A 19,039-nucleotide genomic window follows, 5' to 3' on the forward strand; every position below is an offset into this window, starting at 1 on the left:
TGACGGTAACCACCCTCTTTATAGTAGGGGTCTCAGTCAGATTGTTATCTACAACAACCAATTTCCATATTGTGCATGATCATTTGCACACAAAAAAAGGTCGGAGCGGAGGGAGGGGGGGGGGGGGGGGGGGGGGGTGAGAGAGTCATAATCAATCATGAGGTGTGATGCGGGAGCTTTATTGGGATGCAATTTTCACAAGTGCTTTTGCAACAGGTCTGGTCATTTTCTTCACATTGCTTCACGCAAACAGCGCATAACTTCCAGGTAGTATTCCTTAGTGACTGTATGGCCATAAGACGGAACTCATACTGCACTACCCAATTTTAATTGAAGTAAACAGTGAGAAGAACCTTTGCATGTGATAGAACTTGTCAAATTTCTTTGTGTTCAGCTTTTCATGCAGATACCACTGGGATGATTGTGCCTCGGTTTCGACATCATAGCTATACATATATCTTTTTTTTTTTTTTTTTTTGTCAGAGTCCTTAGAAATTCTGGATCATTATCGACTTCATTCACCAATTCTAGAACGATGTCTGCACGATGATTTTTTTGGTCAAAATTCAACAATTTTGGAGCAAACTTTGCTGCTAGACATTTCATACAAAAAACAACTGAAAAAAACTGCTTGATGTGAGTCAAAGGATATGCAGACATCACCAGCAACCTGCCTGCTGCTGATTCGGCAATTTTCCAGAACCATTTTCTTTATTCCTTCCACATCAGCAATCAATGTGCTTGAAACATTTACATCGCTCGTAAACTCTTGTCTTGCACATATTAGAGTCATTAAAAGCTACAATCGACATTTTGAATGCGGTGCTGCATTTATTCCACATTTCAAGCAAAATTTAATGCATATTCTTTGCTAGAACCTTTTCATAAGTAAAAATTCACTGAGCCCTCAAAAATGTGTAAACCCTTTAGACTGTCAACAGTAAAGTAAATATTCAAAACAGCTGAAAATACAAACATACATCTGGAATTTGTACCAACAAGATTCAAAAAAGTTTTGAAAATAGGGTGACGAAGCCTACAAAATAAAAAGAAAATTCCAGTTACTTCATCACACCTCGTATATAAAATTCTTCCATGGAATAGAATGATCTGAGGTAAGATTTAAAATATTCTGTGCACCTGTCAGACATATTATTGTATTGGGCAAATGATCAAAGATTTTTGTTGCTGCATATTGAACTCCTGAGTCAGACACCTTTAATAAAGGGTAATGAGGTCATTTTTCCCTCTAGTATTGTAGGTATGTACCTCACTTCTCAAGCTCCTTGAAGTGGTGCCTATTTGACATCTGAGGTTGAAAACCACATATTATTCTTAGTACTTGTTCTTGTGCAATCAGTACATTCTTTCGAAGTGGTGAGTTACCACAGAAAATTATTTCACAAGAAATTATTGAGTGGAAATATGCAAAATATTTCAGGAAGGTGATTTTCTTACTTCCAAGACTAGCAGTTAAAAATTGGACAAAAGTAGTAATGAGTTAAAGTTGTCATCAATATATATACCCTAAAATTTGGAGCATGCTGCCCAATTTACTGACTCTTGTTCTTGTACATCATCAGTTGTTGGTATAACTCTATTTGTTGTACAGAACTGAATATATTGTAGCTTTTTTTTTTTCAAAAACTGGGGATGTCCATTTTCAGACAACGATTTAATATTGAAACTTCCTGGCAGATTAAAGCTGTCTGTTGGACTGAGACTCGAACTCAGGATGTGAAAGTCAAAGGTCCTGGGTCCGGGTCCCAGTCCTGCACACACTTATGATGTGCCAGAAGGTGTACATAACTTGTTGTTAGCTATATTTTGTCACTGTCACCTTCAGAATTTCAAAAAATATTCGAGCAGACAACATCAAAAGTGATATAAAATTAGGATTTTGATTCTTCAGTTTATCTTTGTACATAAGTTACACGGACTGGGCTGCATCGCATGTTCCTACATTTCTTCCTAATGCAGATGGACCTTCTGAGGCTGAACTCTGTGTTTTTCCCTTCTTCTACAAATAATTTGTCAGTATTTTGCAGCCATGACCTATTAAACTGATGGGTCTGTAATACCCCCCCCCCCCCCCCCCAAAAAAAAAAAAAAACAAACTGGAACAATATTGCCGTGGGCGGAGCTAGTGTAGTACGCATTTCTGCCGCTAGGCTTGTGTAGTGCAACTCATTGCCAGTTCAGTGCCACCTGTGTTGTCGACCTGGCTTGTTCTTTTCATCTGCAGTGATTGTTTTTGCTAGCGCTGTTTCATTCTTTTTCCGTTTTTTTATAATGGCAGATTTAAGTGAACAGTGTGCATCTATGAAATTTTCTTTTCTACTCGGTAAAAATATTGCCGAAACTCTTTTAAATGTTGAAAACAGCTTATCAAGATGACGTTAGGGGGAAAAAGTATGAGTGATTTGCTTGATTTAAAAATGGCAACATGTCGACTGATGACAAACCTTGTTCTGGACACCCATCAGCAGACCGAATCGATGAAAATATTGAAAAAATAAGAGCGCTTGTGGTCACAGACCATCAACAGACAATTGATGAACTGTCTGAGATTAGTGGGTTCTCTTGAAGCTCAGTTTCATGGAAGATTTGGGAATGAAAACGGCTGCTGCCAGGTTTGTTTCTCAGGTTCTGACTGACAATCGAAAGAACATTTAGTTAAAAATATGTCGTGCTTGAATACAGCAGCTTCAAACTGATCTAGATTTTCTGCCTTAGATCATTACTGGCGATAAGTCTTTGTGCTATGTTCTTGACCCAGAAACACAGTCAAGCAAATGGAAGACGACGTCGTCACCCTGTCCGAAATATTGCTGAGTCTAACATCAAAACAATGCTGATTGTGTGTGTGTGTGTTTATTATTATTATTATTATTATTATTATTATTATTATTATTTTTTTTTTTTTTTTTTAATGCCAAAGGCATTGTTCATTCAGAGTTTGTTCCTTCAGGTCAGACTATCAATCAAACCTTTTAGCTGAAAGTTTTGAGAAGGTCGTGCAACAGTGTTCATCAAAAAAAGACACGATTTGTGGCAGACAGAAGACTGGTTCTTCCACCACAACACACTAGCACACCTCTGTTAGACAGTTTTTTGGCTAAAAATGGCATGGATCCGCTGCCCCATGCACCTTATTTGCAAATAAGCCTGATCTGGCTCTGTGCGAGTTTTTCTCATTTCCACACATGAAAAGGGGCATGAAAGGACACCGATTGGACAACATTGAAAACTTTAAGGAAAAAAACCAATGGAGGAGCTGTCAATCATATCTAAATATGAGTACAAAAAATGTTTCAAACAGTGGAAGTATCGATGGGATAAATGTGTTGTAATGGAGAGTATTTTGAAGAGGTTAAACAGTAGAGGGTAAACAGTTCGAAAATATGTAGCTTTTAAACAATAATACCAGTCTTTTTTTTCTTTTTTCCCCCTCCTCATCCCCCAATATTCACACCTGTCAGCAGCTGCCTTTTTTGCTAGTAGCCTATAATTAAACAGATTTTAAATTTTTTATTTTATTTTATTTTTTACATCTCTCTACCCATACTATGGGATTCTGGATTCCTTTTTCTCCAAGTGAACTATAAACACCAAAGCACGAAGTGAAAGCTTTTTCTTTTATGTAAGTGTGTGTGTGTGTGTGTGTGTGTGTGTGTGTGTGTAGAGAGAGAGAGAGAGAGAGAGAGAGAGAGAGAGAGAGAGAGAGAGAGAGAGAGAGAGGAGGGTGGGGGAGGGAGGGGTGGGAGAGGCTTTCCTCCCTCTTCCAGCAGCTCCTTTACCGCATCAGGTATTCATTGCCATTGACAGTTGCAGGGTCGTCATCCAGGAGTCAACTGCGTGGACTGGTCACCCAGCTTGATGGAGTCGGTATCTGACACAGGGATCTGCTCCCTGGGAAGGGCACACGCTCCGCTCCGGGCGTGGTCGTCGTGCGCATGGTCGGCATCGCCCTGACGGAGCACAACCCGCGCTCAGGAAGCTTGTCGTGCGCGGGTCAGTATTGTGTGTAGAACAATGCCGTGCCTCTGCTGTGAGTCCTTGCTTACTAAAATTGTGTCCTGGCAGCTAGTTTCACATTGATGGTTTTATATCATTTACAGTGTTTGCTTATTTTTACTGAACAGTTACCAGTTACAGTGTATAACAAACTTTGTTCCCATTTCTAATATTATTGCCTCAGCCTGCATTGTAGCAATCCTTGTTTGAGATAAAGTGCTACCCAATATGGTGATATGAGGTGTGTTCAAAAAATAATGGAATCTCAGTTTTTTGTAAACATTTTTATTTCTTCGTCTACTAAAATTATATACATACACCAGTGCTTTTTTCAATCCCCAAAACACTTCTGGAACTCTTTACCTTCGGCATAACTTTTAATGCTATCAGTAATACCGTTTTAATGTCATCGTTTATGCTTGTAGAGCAGAGGACGTTTAATATTTCCTTTATTTTTGTTAAAAGAAGAGTCACACGGGCTCATGCCTGGCGAGTAGGTGAGATGGGGTCTGACTACAGTGCTGTTTTTGGCCAAATATTTGTGAATGAGCAACAAAGTGTGAGCAGATGCAGTATAGTAGCACAAAAGCATTTAATTATTTAACCGTAAATAGGTTTTTTGCAACAATTTTTTCTTAAAGCAAGTTGGTTTAAATTAGGATTCCAATACACCATTTTATTCCCCACTCTTTTGGCAACAAAACCTTTTTTTTTAACATAATCTCCATTTCAATGCGACTGGCTTATTACACTTTACTGGGAGGGCCCATATGCCTACACAGTTCAACTCTATTGGTCGACGTCTGAGTCGATGTCTTGCTGCGTCGGTAACTTCTCCATCATCTGTCTACTGCTTCCTGCTGTGTGCATTCTTCATTGGACCAAACAGATGAAAGTTGAAAGGTGAGAGATCCGTTCTGTAGGATGGATGAGGGATAACAGTCCAATGAAGTTTACTGAGCTGCCTCAGGTGCACAGACTTCTGTGAGGCCTCGCATTGTCGTGGAGTTTTCCTGAGGATAGCATGATACATTTCAGCATTGTTTGCAGCACCATGAGGCATTGATTGATTGATTGATTGATTTTAACAGGGAAGCTAAAACAGCTTAGGTCTGACCCGCCACTGCCCTCACCGAAGCTAAGTTTATTGTGCTGTATTGCTCCCTGTATATCTAATAAAGCCAACCAGTGCCCTTAAATAGTGCAAGGAGTCCCTCTACCAGTTTTTTGCTAGATACAATTTCTTCAGGTCTAGTTGTCCCGAAGATTTTGTATCTTTTACTCTCCAATGCCATGCATTCGAAGATTAGGTGTGATGCAATTTCTTCACCCTCATCACAGATCCTACATTTAGGGTCCTCTACCATTATACCCATTGTGTGCAAGTGTTTTTTGAAATTCCCATGGCCTGTCGTCAGTCCTGCCATGAGTTTAATCTCTTTCCTGTTCAATCACAGGATTACAGAGCTTCTTTTAAAACATGGCTTGGGCACCATTACCTTACCATGTTTTTGTTTATGGACCTCGGTCCAATATCCTACGTGCTGTTTCCTAAGCCAGTTCCGTACTTCTAATTTTATGATAGCCTCGGTGATTGTCAGGACAGGTTCCGGTCCAATAAATGGAGATCTTGTCCCCATCCTAGCCAATCTGTTGGCTTGTTCATTGCCACAGATCCCTGGGTGGCCAGGGACCCACACTAGGTTTACCCTATTGCTTCCCCCTATCTCCACCAGAGCCCTGTGGCAATCTGCAACAATCTTAGATCTTGTTGCAGGAGCTGCCAATGATTTCAGGGCTGCCTGGCTGTCTGAATAGATGTAGATGATACGGTCATTGTAGCACCTACGCATATTCTCCTCCACACATGCCCTGATTGCAGTAATTTCAGCTTGGAACCCCGAGGCCAGTTTCCCTAGAGGTATGATGCTCTCCAGTCTTGGCTGAACCCTGTACATCTCTGCCCCAATGAGGGAGGACATTAAACCTCTCAAGAATCCCAGGAGACTTTACCGGCTGAGCGTGCAGCTTTGAATTTTTTCTTCAGGTGAGATGTGGTGTAAGGTCAATCCACAGATTGCCATTTTGTTTCTGCTTCAAAGTGATGAACCCACGTTTCATCACATGCGAGAAGATTGTCACAGTGAGCTTCGTAACATGCAAACAATGAAGTACAGATGGTGCTATGTTGCTCATTATAGCCTTCTGCCAGGCATCGGGGGACTCAACAGGCACACACCTTTGAGTACCGCAACTGGTGGTAGTGTGTCAGCACTACCAAGAGAGACATCTAGTTGTGCAGCAAGGGCTCAGATTGTGATCTGTCAATCACCTCAGATGAGCGTCCTGACATTCAAAGACTGCAGGAGTCACAACTGTGCGTGGCCTGTTGGTGTGCAGAAGATGATACAGGTTTTTCGCAACCTCGTTGTGATGCTGACAGACGTCTCGCCCAACCACCTCACTGTACTTTCGTTAACTCCCAGGTTTCTATAGACATTTTGCAAGTGCCTGAATTTGAGGCTTGTTTTTTAAGTAAGGTCCGTTTTGTTGTAGGCACTAGTAGTTGGCGCGCATACCCCGAGCGCATGCGTTGTGTACCGGCATGCCTCGGGAACAACTGTGCTCAGTTTCAGCTCTGTAGCTAACCTGTACCGTTCTGTTCTGTGCTTTCAAAATGTTTGACTACCAACTTGCCGTCGCATGTGAGGTTTGCTCAGTGATAAAGTTTTTGTCAGTAAGGAACCTGTCTGCTGCAGAAATTCATCTACAGATTTGTGAAGTGTACAGTGATACTGTTATGAGTGAAAGCAAAGTGCGTAAGTGGGTATGAGAATTCAAAGATGGCCGTGATAACGTCCATGAGGAGGACCTCTGGTTGCCCTTCTTTGATTAGAGATGATTTGGTGGCTTCAGTTGAAGTGGGGATTCGTGAGAACAGGCACTTCACAATAACAGGTCTCTCAAATGAATGTCTTGGCGTGTCGAGATCAGTGCTTTACAACATTGTTTCTGCAGACCTAAAATTTAGGAACTGTGCTCCCATTAGGTCCTGAAACTCGTAGGAGAGGACCACAAAAACCAAAGATTTGAGTGTGCGATGAAGTTCTTGACTAATCACGAAGATGATGATGGCTTCTTGAGTCAGAATGTAACTGTAGACGAAACATGGGTTTCACATACCACGAAGCAATAGAGCATGGAATGGAGACACACACACTCGCCTGTAAAGGTGAAGGCCAAATAGACTCTATCCCAGCGCAAAATCGTGGCGTCGGTGTTTTGGGATAGGTATGGTGTTTTGTTGGTAGACTTCATGCAACAAGGAACCACTATCAATGCAGAAGCATACTGCCAAACCCTGAGAAAGCTATGCAGAGCGGTTCAAAACAAAAGACGCAGCATGCTGACAAAGGGCATTGTCCTTCTCCATGACGATGCAAGACCTCACACTGCAGGTCAGACGCGCGATTTACCGGACAGACCACCCTCCCTACTGCTCTGATCTTGCTCTGAGTGATTACCATCTGTTCCGCCCCCCCCCCCACCCCCCCAAAAAAAAAAAAAAAATCAAACAACACCTCAGTGGCAACAGTTCCAATGGCGACAACATGAAAACTGTTGTGTCTAGACAAGACAGTCTAGACACAGGGCGAGGAAGCCGAAAGGGCACGCGCTTAATTCACGCAGGCTTGCTTAGGTCTGAAACAGGATACGTAATGAATGCTATAAAGAAAAGTACGTAGCTGCTGGAATACTTAACTTTAATCCATCATTTGTATACAGCATTCTTGATGATACAAGTGAGACTCTCTCTAGAAATGGTTAATGGCGCCTTGCTAGGTCGTAGCCACGGACTTAGCTGAAGGCTATTCTAACTATCTCTCGGCAAATGAGAGAAAGGCTTCGTCAGTGTAGTAGCTAGCAAAGTCGTCCGTACAACTGGGGTGAGTCCTAGTATGTCTCTCTAGACCTGCCGTGTGGTGGCGCTCGGTCTGCAATTACTGACAGTGGCGACACGCGGGTCTGACATGTACTAACGGACCGCGGCCGATTTAAAGCTACCACCTAGCAAATGTGGTGTCTGGCGGTGACACCACAAAAACGGCAATGAACTCTCGGTTATCGTAGCAGGCGGCAAGTTTTTATGTAGGGGGTTTTAAAATTGGTTCAGAGGTATGTGTTTGAACAAACTTGGCAACTATGTCGAAAAACAGTGTATTTTCTGAAACTAGATTTACTTTTTTGAAATAACCTTATGTTGTGTGCTTATGTTCAAATAGACTGTATTTAAAAAAAAAAAACATGCCTCGTATTTGCAGTGCTCTGGTTTTGTGCTAGAAGAAATGCAGTGACAGCTCTGTGATTGGATTGCACCTCCATTACAGATTCCATTCTGGTGGCTATGTACAGCACCACCACCTATCGGAACTTCATGGAATTACAGGGGCTGGGAATGTTCCATATTGTCCCATAACAAACTGAAATTGGCTGAGAATAAACGGTGTTGTATTACGTATTGAAAGTTCCTCACAATACTCTTCACACATGATTCGACCTTCAGTCAACAGCTAATGGTATACTGTGCTGATAAAATCCATAAATACAATAATGGTAATGGGTCATTCCACATCGAGTGGACCAAATGAGATGGACCCGGCAGGACCATTTCCGAATCCCGTGAAATTTTTTGAGTAGGTTCCACAATGTGTCGCACGGATATATAAAAAAAAGTCAGTTCGATATCTCCTTTGGTTCCATTTCTACACTCTCTCGTAAATAGATGTCCCAAATATGCATGACCTGTATGCATGCTAAAGTGCCAACTTTGGATAATCTTTATGAAAGGACTCTTGTCTCAGAAGTGCCTGATTTGTATAGTTAAACAATGGTCCACTTCACAGGGAATGACCCTAACCTTCACATTGAATTTGCCAAGCTTTTTTGTGTCTCAGTAATCCACAATGCGAGAAATAGGACAATGGAGCCTTAGTTTCGATGTAGAATCCTTAAACCTGTGTATTCTGACACATTTCAATATTTCTGCATCGTTGTTCACTTCAAATGCGACTCGTGAGCAACTTGCATTCACTGGTGTTTTTGTTACAGATTCAGCAGTATTACTGTCACAAGTTTCATACCTAAAAAATCCGAAAAAAGAATTTGTGGCACGAGCAACATCTCAGGTTGTGCTTCAGCGATCATTCACAATAATTTCTTTCAACATTGTCGAATTTACCACTTGATGATGCTTTGGGGTGTTTGGTGTGCTCGTCATCCTAAACCTCTTTGTGCCCGCCTTCAAAATGCTTATACCTATCTTAAATAATTGTTTTACTTTTGTCATACTAACCAAAAGCAATATTTAACATTTCTAAAGGTTCACTGCATGTTATTACATTATTACAGGGAGATGTAATAATGGGTCACTGATTTATTTCTAACCTTTTTGCAGCTGACATCGTACTAAGTATTGGATATCGCTAACACTGTACAGATACTTCCCAGACATGTTTACCGACTCAGTAAAGAAAAAACTTAGAACAACTATTTGAAGCAAAGTTGGTATATAAAAGACTTGGCTGGAAAACTCAAACAATGGAGATTATATGTAGGAATACCAACAATGTAGGAAAAGATAGATTTGCTACTTACTGTAGAGATGACGCATTAAGCTGCAGACATGCACAATTAAGACACTTACACATAAGCTTTCGGCCACAGCCTTCATCAGAAAAAGAAAGATAAACACGCACCATTCATTCACACAAACAAGCATGTCTCATGTGTACATGACTACCAACTCTGGCAGTTCAGACCAGAATACAACTATTGTGTGGATTGGAAGCAGCAGTCTGGAAGGGGTGGGGAAGGGGAAGGGACAGCAGGTACAGGAACAGTTGGGGGGGGGGGGGGGCGGTCCTGGAGAGGTGCACTGTCTGGCAGAGTGGAAACCGTTGGGTGCCAGGTGTGGGGACAGTATGTTACCATAGGTTGAGTCCGGGATAATTATGGGAGTGGAAAATGTGTTGTAATGGTAACTCCCATCTGCACCATTCAGGAAAGCTGGTGGTGGAAGGGAGGAGCTTCCACTTCCTGTGTCCTATCACCTCCTCCCCATTCTCATCTCCTACCCTCTTCATTTGCCACCTTCTGCCAATACGCCAGCCTGTCTTTCCCAACTCCTCTCCTTTCTCACTCCATAGTTAATCATCTTCTCTTTCTAACAGTGGAAAATCCAGGACGGAATGTAACAATATTATGAAAAGGATAGTTGCCATACACCATACAGCACTGTGGCAGGGTGGTTTCAGTTGCGCGAGGTTGTGTTTGCATGTGCGAGGTTGCGTTAGAGTGCGCGAGTTTGCATGCGAGTAGTCTATTGTTGACGAAGGCCTTAATGGCAGAGAGCTTTATCTGTGACAGTCTTCTTGTTGTGCCTACCTGCAACTCAGCATCTCCACTGTATGGTTAGTGGTAACTATCCTTTTCATAATATTGTTGCATTCCATCCTGGATTTTCCACTGTTAGGAAGAGAAGACAATTGTTTAACTACACATATTTTCAATCTAAAGATTGAGATTTATAACTGACTTTTACATTTCCTATGCTTATTCGTGTTCACATTGGCTCTCGTCTAGGCACCAGATGAACACTAGATGAGTTGCCACTTTACAAGTTGCAGTAGGCATTTCATTGGACATTGCATAGCTTTTTGTAGGGTTGACAGAGTGATTAGTGCATTTTTAAAATCCCACTATTGAGCAAGCAACATAAAAATACCTGTGGGCGGGGTACCGAGTGCCAACCACCTGCCTCGAGCAATATCGAGGGCCTCGGGAGCTTTCTCATGAGTCACTGTGGTGTTTTAGCACAGCTGGGGAAAAAAGGTCCTTCACAGTTGACAATGCTGTTGCCAGCTTACAGCTGTGAAACAAATAGCTGCAGGCAAAAATGAAAAAATGACCGTCATCTACAGAGCAGTGACAACACTGAGGCTTAGCCACAGAAACATCACATTATGCGATCGGTTGAGGTAAACACACAAAGCAACCGTGCGAGCCCAAACAACTGTCAGTCTTTTCTTCTGCCGCCTCCATTATAGGGGCATATTAACCTGACAGATTATTTATCCAGATAACAATGTAGGAAAAGACAGATTGCTACTCACTGTAAAGATGACATGTTAAGTGGTATACAGCCCCAATTAAGACACTTCCACATAAGCTTTCAGCCTGAACCTTCATAAGAAAGAGAAAGAGAAACACTTGCCATTCTCTCACACGTGCAAGCACACCGCACACACACGAACACCAACTCTGGCAGCAGCTGACACTAGAATGCAACTGCCGTGTGGAATGGAAACAGCTATCCGGAAGGGGCAGGGAAGGGGAACGGATCGTAGTGTACGGGTGGGGGGAGAGAAGAATGCCGTTTGCAGAACGTGCAGGGACTAGAATGCTAGCAGGCGCAGTGTCGGGAGGTGGGGGAAATGGAGTGAAAAAGGAGAGGAGTTGGGAAAGACAGGCAGGCGTGTTGGCAGAAGGTGGCAAACGAAGAGGGTAGGAGATGAGAATGGGGAGTAGGTGATAGGACAGAGGAAGTGGAAACTCCTCCCTTCCACCACCAGCTTTCCTGAATGGTGCAGATGGGAGTTAACATTACAACACATCTTCCACTCCCATAATTATCCCAGACTCAACCTATGGTAACATACTGTCCCCACACCTAGCACCCAACAGTTTCCACTCTGCCAGACAGTGCAACTCTCCAGCCCCCCCCCCCCCCCCCCCCCCCGCCCCCGCCCCCACCGTTCCTGTACCTGCTATCCCTACCCCTTCCCGACTGCTGCTTCCATTCCACCTAATAGTTGTATTCTGGTCTGAACTGCCAGAGTTGGCAGTCATGTACACACGAGACATGTTTGCTTGTGTGAATGAATGGTGCGTGTTTATTTCTTTTTCTTATGAAGGCTGTGGCCGAAAGCTTATGTGTAAGTGTCTTAATTGTGCATGTCTGCAACTTAATGCGTCATCTCTACAGTAAGTAGCAATCTATCTTTTCCTACATTGTTGATATTCCTACATGTAACTTCCATTGTTTGACTTTTCCAGCCAAGTCTTTTATATACCAACTTTGCTTGAAACAGTTGTTCTAAGTTTTTTCTTTATTGAGTCGGTGAACGTGTCTGGGAAGCATCTGTACAGAATTAGCGATATCCAATAGTATGTTGTCAACTGCAAAAAGGTTACATGTGTTTTGGTAGTACTGGTGATTTTTTTTGTATAGAAGTAATAATGGGTCACTAATTTATATCTCCCTGTAAGAATGTAATAAAGTGCAGTGAACCTTTAGAAATGTGAAATATTGCTTTTGATTAGTGTGGTAAAATTAAAAGAATAATTTAAGATGGGTATAAGAATTTTGAAGGAGGCCACAAAGAGGTTAAAGATGACGAGCACACCAAATGCCCCAAAGCATCATCAACTGGTAAAATCGACACAATGGTGAAAGAAATTAGTGTGAATGATTGCCAAAGCACAACCTGAGATGTTACTCGTGCCGCGAATTCTTTTTTCGGATTTTTTTAGGTATGAAACTTGTGACAGTAATACTGCTGAATCTCTAACAAAACCAGTGAATGCAAGTTGCTCAAGAGTCGCCTTTGAAGTGAACAACAATGCAGAAATATTGAAATGTGTCAGAATACACGATGAAACACAGGTTTAAGTATTCTACATTGAAACTAAGGCTCCATTGTCCTAATTGTCGCATTGTGGGTTGCTGAGACCCAAAAAAGCTTGGCCGATTCAGTGTAAAGGTTAGGGTCATTCCTTGTGAAGTGGACCATTGTTTAAGTATACAAAATCAGGCGCTTCCGGTACAAGAGTTCTTTCGTAAAGATTATCCCCCAATGTTGGCACTTCAGCATGCATACAGGTCATGCATATTTGGGACACCTATTTACAAGAGGGTGTAGAAATGTAATCAAAGGAGATATCGAGCTGAAACTTTTTTTATATCCGTGCAACACATTGCGGAACCTACTCAAAAACTTTCACGGGATTCAGAAATGGTCCAGTTGGAACCATTTCATTTGGTCCACTTGATGTGGAATGACCCATTACCCTTATTTCAGTATTGCCATCTGTGAAATTTTTCTTGTACCCTTTTAATCTTGACACTTTTGCTTTCACAGAAGGTTGTTTCATTTCTTCTGTATGTGGAATCGTTCCTGACAATGACCATTTCTTTTTTGATTTGCCCACTTCTTTTTGCAGTGACTCTGCTTTAGCTTCTCTGCACTTGTTATTCATTTCATTCCTTAGTCATTTACAAGGATGTATTCCTGTCTTTCTGTGAGCATTTTTGTACTTCATTTGTGGACCAGTTGAATTATTTATTCTGTTGGCCTGTGTTTCTTAGTTAGCATCCTTTGTACCTACATTTTTCACCCCAACTTCCGTGAATGCCTTTTTTTTTTTTTTTTTTTTTTTGATAAATCCATTCTTCTTCATCTGAACTGCCTTCTGCAGTGTTTAGTTTCTACAGCCTTGGAGCACTTCCAGTGTGTGTCATGATTCCTCAGTGCTATAGTATCGCAATACTTACCACATTGGTTGTTCCATAGCATTTCTTGAACTTCAGCTTACTCTTCATCCTTATTAAGTTGTGATACAAATCTGTATTGGCTCTGAGTATCGGTACGCCTAAGAATCTCCCACCATTATGTAATGGAGCTCCAATCTTCCCATATCTCCTGGCCATTTGCAGGTTACTCTTTTTGTGATTTTTGAACAGTGTATTTGCTACTACTAGCTTAAATTTGTAGTTCAATTAGGCTCTCTCTTCTCTCTTACAGATCCCATGTTATCCTGTAACTATTTCTTGCATGCCCTTCCCTACTATCACATGCCAGTCTCCCATCTCCATCTACGTACGGAATTACCCATTCAGTCTCTTCATATACTTCCTCTACATTTGCTTCTGCTTGTGATATTGGCATGTATACTAGCACATTTCCCATTTCCATTTCAAGTTTCCTAGATTCCTTACCACATTCAAAATTCAGACATTCGTCACTTTGACTTGTTGGGTATTACCCTTCCACTGTTAAAGGCTGCATTTCTCTTTGCCTTTTTTAGTAACACATTAACACTCCCACAACTTTACGCAGCACATATTGGTATAAGGTGTATTAGACAATGCTTTTGAATTTTGTTAATTTTTTACTCCATAATTGTTTTGTATACTTGTTCTTGGTCTCAATATTGATATTGGTCTTTGTTACTCCATACAGACTTTCTAATTTCAGAATAATTGAAACTGCTAAATTCCAAAAATGGTTGTTATTTATGCCAAACAAAAAATGCAATTACAGAACCATCACACAATTATAAAGTGAGAAAACTGTGCAGATTAGTTAATGTTTTCACTCGAGATAAAATTAAAATTATTAAACCTCTTTGTGGGAACAGACATGTTTCTCTGATTTTGGTGTCAGAGTGATCTACTCTCTCGCCTCCAGGCAGGAACTGTTAGTTCCAAAACCTAGATGGTGTGCCACTTTCGTATGTGCTATTGGTAGTGCTATACATTTCATCTGAAGGTGAGAACTGGCTACCATTTCTGTCTCATAGTTTATTAGTTTTCGCAATTGAATTTGAGCATCAATTAACTCTCTTTGTCAGGGAGATGAGATGTTCATAGCTTGTGTTTAAAGTCATTCAAATCTAAGGTCAGTTCGTTGACCACATTTATATTTAAAGACAGAACTATCAAAACCCTTATTAAAAATATGCTTACACATTAAAAGAAGGAATATGATAATTACTTCTCGCTTCTGAACAGTTAGGTCTCTTATGTTCCACAAGATGATTGTGAGCACTAAACATCACCATTTCAAAGGTATCTCAGGGAAAAGTAGTGAAGTGAAATTGAGATTCTTCCTCTACATGTAAAATAACTGATATTGTCACAGTGATGAGGTTTGCGTTATAAAACAGTGTGTTAAGTAGATCAGTCTATTTTATTTTGTTACACGTATTCAATTTAAATGTAAATTGTGATAGTAATTCCCTCTCGTGACAGCTCTTTGAATGACGGTTCGATACAGTGGCTCCTAGGCCTATCTCTGGTCACTTACAAGCCAGCACCACAGAAATGAGTTTTTCTCGTTTTGAAAGCAGATAGTCATACAGAGAAAAGGATGAAAGTATTAGCTTTTCTCGTAGCTTACTGTCACAATAAAGTAATAAAATTTCTGTCGCATGTGTGTTCAAAAGAATTAATCTGCCCTCGAACAGTAACAAAATGTAAACATTGTGAATTGTGATAAATAATGGAATTACATTTTTCCTTGAGACATAAGTGTCTCAACTCTATCTTTGATAATGATAGAAGCTCAAGAAATGAATTTCAATTTGTGTCACGGCTTGGACTTCAACCCGAGTCTCCTGCATACTAAGCAGATTTGCTAACCATTAAGTCACCTTAGCAATACAGCTGCGTGGACTGCTCTAGTCCAGTGCCCTCCGTAGCACAAACTTCAATTCATTTCTTCAGCTTCTGTCATTATCAAAGATAAAGTTGAGACTCTTATGTCTCAAGGAAAAATGTAATTTCGTGACATCCATAGATCATTTATGCCTGAGGCACAGACAGGGTTTTCCCATTATAAACAAAGCTGGGGTGCTATTCCAGTGCCAGAGAGCTTCGGCAGTACTGACGATTTAAGAAGGGGGGAAAAGAGCCAAAGGCATGAATTGAAGTTTGTTAGGGAGGACATTGGACTAGTATAGTCTATGCAGCTTTTGTTACACATCCTGCTATGGTGATGTAATGGGTAGAACATCTGCATAGCAAGGAGGAGTCCTGGGTTTTAAGTCCCAGCAGTGGCACAAATTCATTTCTTCAGCTTCTGTTATCATCATAATAAATAATAAATATGCACAGCAATAACAAGGTATAGGAAAATCATAAAACATTGCTTACATTGAAGTGTTTGTTTATTCTCCTGGTACTGGAACAGTTTATAACATATCTCGCACTTAGACAGTGGCCTATTGAAAGACCGAGTCTGGCAGTTATTTATTGAAAGACCGAGTCTGGCAGTTACTTTACCCCCGTCCTCTGCTACAGGTTCTCATACGTGACTGATGCGAGTGTGCGCTACCTGGCCCTGGTGAACACACTGCGCCACCTGGACCTTGCGGGCTGCGGAGTGACACGCCGTGGTCTTGAGGCGTTTGCTGCTCTCCGCCCTGACGTCGAAGTTGTGGGACTGCAACGGTAGTCACACTTCACTTCTTTGTCTTTGTGTGTGTGTGTGTGTGTGTGTGTGTGTGTGTGTGTGTGTGAGAGAGAGAGAGAGAGAGAGAGAGAGAGAGAGTGTGAGTGTTATGTGTGATTTTTAGTTAATGTTAGTTACTGTTGCTACACAGCAGTTGAAGCATTTATGGCTGATATCATAGCATGTAAGCTTTCACGGCTGGCGTCTTCATTAATTAAAACTTCCGGGCTGAATTGCCGTGGTCCATATATGAAACTACTTCTCCTTCCTGACGTTTCGTTGCCGGCTGCGGGCAACATCTTCTCGGGTGAGTCGGCGACTGGCTGCTAGGCGCTGGTGGTTCCACTTATATAGAGCACTTAGATGGCGCCACCACTCGTCACGTGCTTTCGACTTTTAAAACTATCTCTGGCTAGTGCCATCTCTCTCGATTACAGGTAATAGATTGTCACTTCGTTGGTACAAAGTCGAACGCCATATCTTGTCTAGTTTTAATCCTTCTTCTTTTCTATTAAAATTATTTCCGTGCCTGTAGATCTCTATAGCTTTTCTATAGATGCGAGTTTAATAATGTGAGGTCCTAGCTATCACGTTTGTCTCACTAAATTTTATTTCCTGATCACCGTCTTTGAAAACGTGTTCCGCCACAGCTGATTTCTCAATCTGTCCCAATCCACAGTTCCTTTTGTGTTCCGTTAGGCGGGTATTAGCACTCCTTTTAGTTGTTCCAATGTAGACCATGCCACAGCTACACGGAATTTTATACACACCTGGGGTAGCTAAGGGGTGTCGTGTGTCTTTCACTGATCTAAAAGTTTCACTAATTTTCTTGGTAGGTCGAAAGATTGTCCCCACTTGAAACTTGGCCAAAACTTTACCAATATGGTCCGAGATGGTATGAATAAATGGAAGAAAAACTTTTCCAGCCGACGGTTGTTGTTGTCGTGTATTTTCGGACACTTTTCTTCTAGGGTGGAGTGCTAGATCTATTTCCTTGTCAGTGTATCCATTTCTCTTGAAAGCTGTTCGCAAATGGCTTAATTCAGCTTGCAAGTAAATTGGCTCACAGATGTTATTAGCTCAGTCCACTAAAGTTTTTATGACTCCTCTCTTCTGCCTAGGATGATGATTCGTTACCTACGTAAGAATTCGAATCATCATCCTAGGCAGAAGAGAGGAGTCATAAAAACTTTAGTGGACAGAGCTAATGACATCTGTGAGCCAATTTACGTGCAAGATGAATTAAGCCATTTGCGAACAGCTTTCAAGAGAAATGGACCACGGCAATTCAGCCCAGAAGTTTTAATTAACATGGCTGATATCGTCCAAACTTCCGGTTGTGTCATAACTGAAGAGTGGAAAACAGTTTGAATGTCAAACAGAAATAAAAATAGCGTGCACAGTTTGTCAGTTTCGATCGCGATGTTCGGAATCCTGTTTTGGAGCAAGCTTTCTTCAGCACATTGCTGTAGATGTATTACTCTCATAAGGCAGCCGTATCTCTTTCCAGAGTATAATTGTGGAGTTGTTATGTATCATCTTAAACTGTGTTTTACGCAATAAGGATTGCTGCGTTAATAGTGTAAATATGGTGTTTTAATGTGAATTGATCTGACAAGGTAAAACATGAGGCTAAATCAGGAACGTTTCATAAATCCCATAAAATATTTCATTAACAAAAATCGTTGCATACAGAGACTTGCTTTTATCTCTTTATGTAATTGTTTGCATTACTTAAGAACTTATCATACATCTATGAGCTAGATATTCCCCCATCACAGTTGGCTACCAGCAGTCTGTTTATCCAGGTGCTTACTGCATTCCTTACCTCAGCATCACTTAATGAATATTTTACATCCGGGGGACTCTGGGCTCTGTGAAATTCGCTTGTAGCGATGCCTGGACTGTGGTGTGCTGTATTCGGGGACCCTCTGAATTGGCACCGTGTGTGTGTGTGTGTGTGTGTGTGTGTGTGTGTGTGTGTGTGTGTGTGTGTGTCTGTGTGTGTGTGTGTGTGTCCACTGTCCAACATTTCACACATTTTCTAAATGTTTCTTTTGTTCATTACTGTTGAATGTTCAGTGTGTGTAATGGCTTTTGTTTTGGTTTGACTGACTGATATCACATCTTAATGGTAATTTATATTGTATCTTAGTGGCAGCTGACTAACATTTGAATGTTCTATCTGAGTAAAACACCTCCAAACTTGAATGGAAACTAGATCCAGTATAGAAACTGAACTTGTAATACTATATGTTTAGCAGCTGAGCACGACAGAACATTAACTCCCAACCACAGAGAAAGTAGTTAATTGAGACCCGTCAGAAGTGATTAGGGAAAAGTCGTGAACTGCAATTGAATTATTCCACCATTCTTTAACAAGGAGGATGGGGCGGAGGGGGGGGGGGGGGGAGGTATTAGAAACTGGGTTACGTTGTTGACTCTCTCCTATTTCCGCTTCATTTGTTCTGTACCTAAACAGTCTGAAACAACATGACACCAGGGTGGAATGAAAACGTCATTTACCACTTACCTGTAATCTCACTAGTTGAACATTCTTCACTGGAAAAGTAGGCTGAAAAAATAGCAGTTGCATGCATTTTTCTTTTTTTCTCCTTCCCCCACTCTGTCTCTCCTTTTCCGCTAACTATCCCTCCCCCTCTCCGCCCCAGCATTCTCCTTACCTCCATCCAGTCGCCACTCCCATCATGCACTGGTGCTGCTGCTTA

General features: G+C 41.4%; 1 long non-coding RNA gene across 4 annotated transcripts in view; it reads left to right on the top strand.

Annotated features, from left to right (window-relative positions):
• The window catches only part of LOC126109658 (uncharacterized), a 41,029-nt gene that overhangs the window by 2,159 nt on the left and 19,831 nt on the right, over positions 1–19,039 (top strand). For 2 of the 4 annotated variants that reach the window (XR_007523707.1, XR_007523706.1), the window contains exons 2-3: positions 3,829–4,014; positions 16,160–16,309. This is a non-coding gene — a long non-coding RNA (uncharacterized LOC126109658). The remainder of the gene's footprint in view (positions 1–3,828; positions 4,015–16,159; positions 16,310–19,039) is intronic. The other 2 variants (XR_007523705.1, XR_007523708.1) reach the window with 1 other exon arrangement.

This window comes from Schistocerca cancellata, chromosome 12 (genome assembly GCF_023864275.1).
Source record: "Schistocerca cancellata isolate TAMUIC-IGC-003103 chromosome 12, iqSchCanc2.1, whole genome shotgun sequence".
NCBI lineage: Eukaryota > Metazoa > Arthropoda > Insecta > Orthoptera > Acrididae > Schistocerca > Schistocerca cancellata.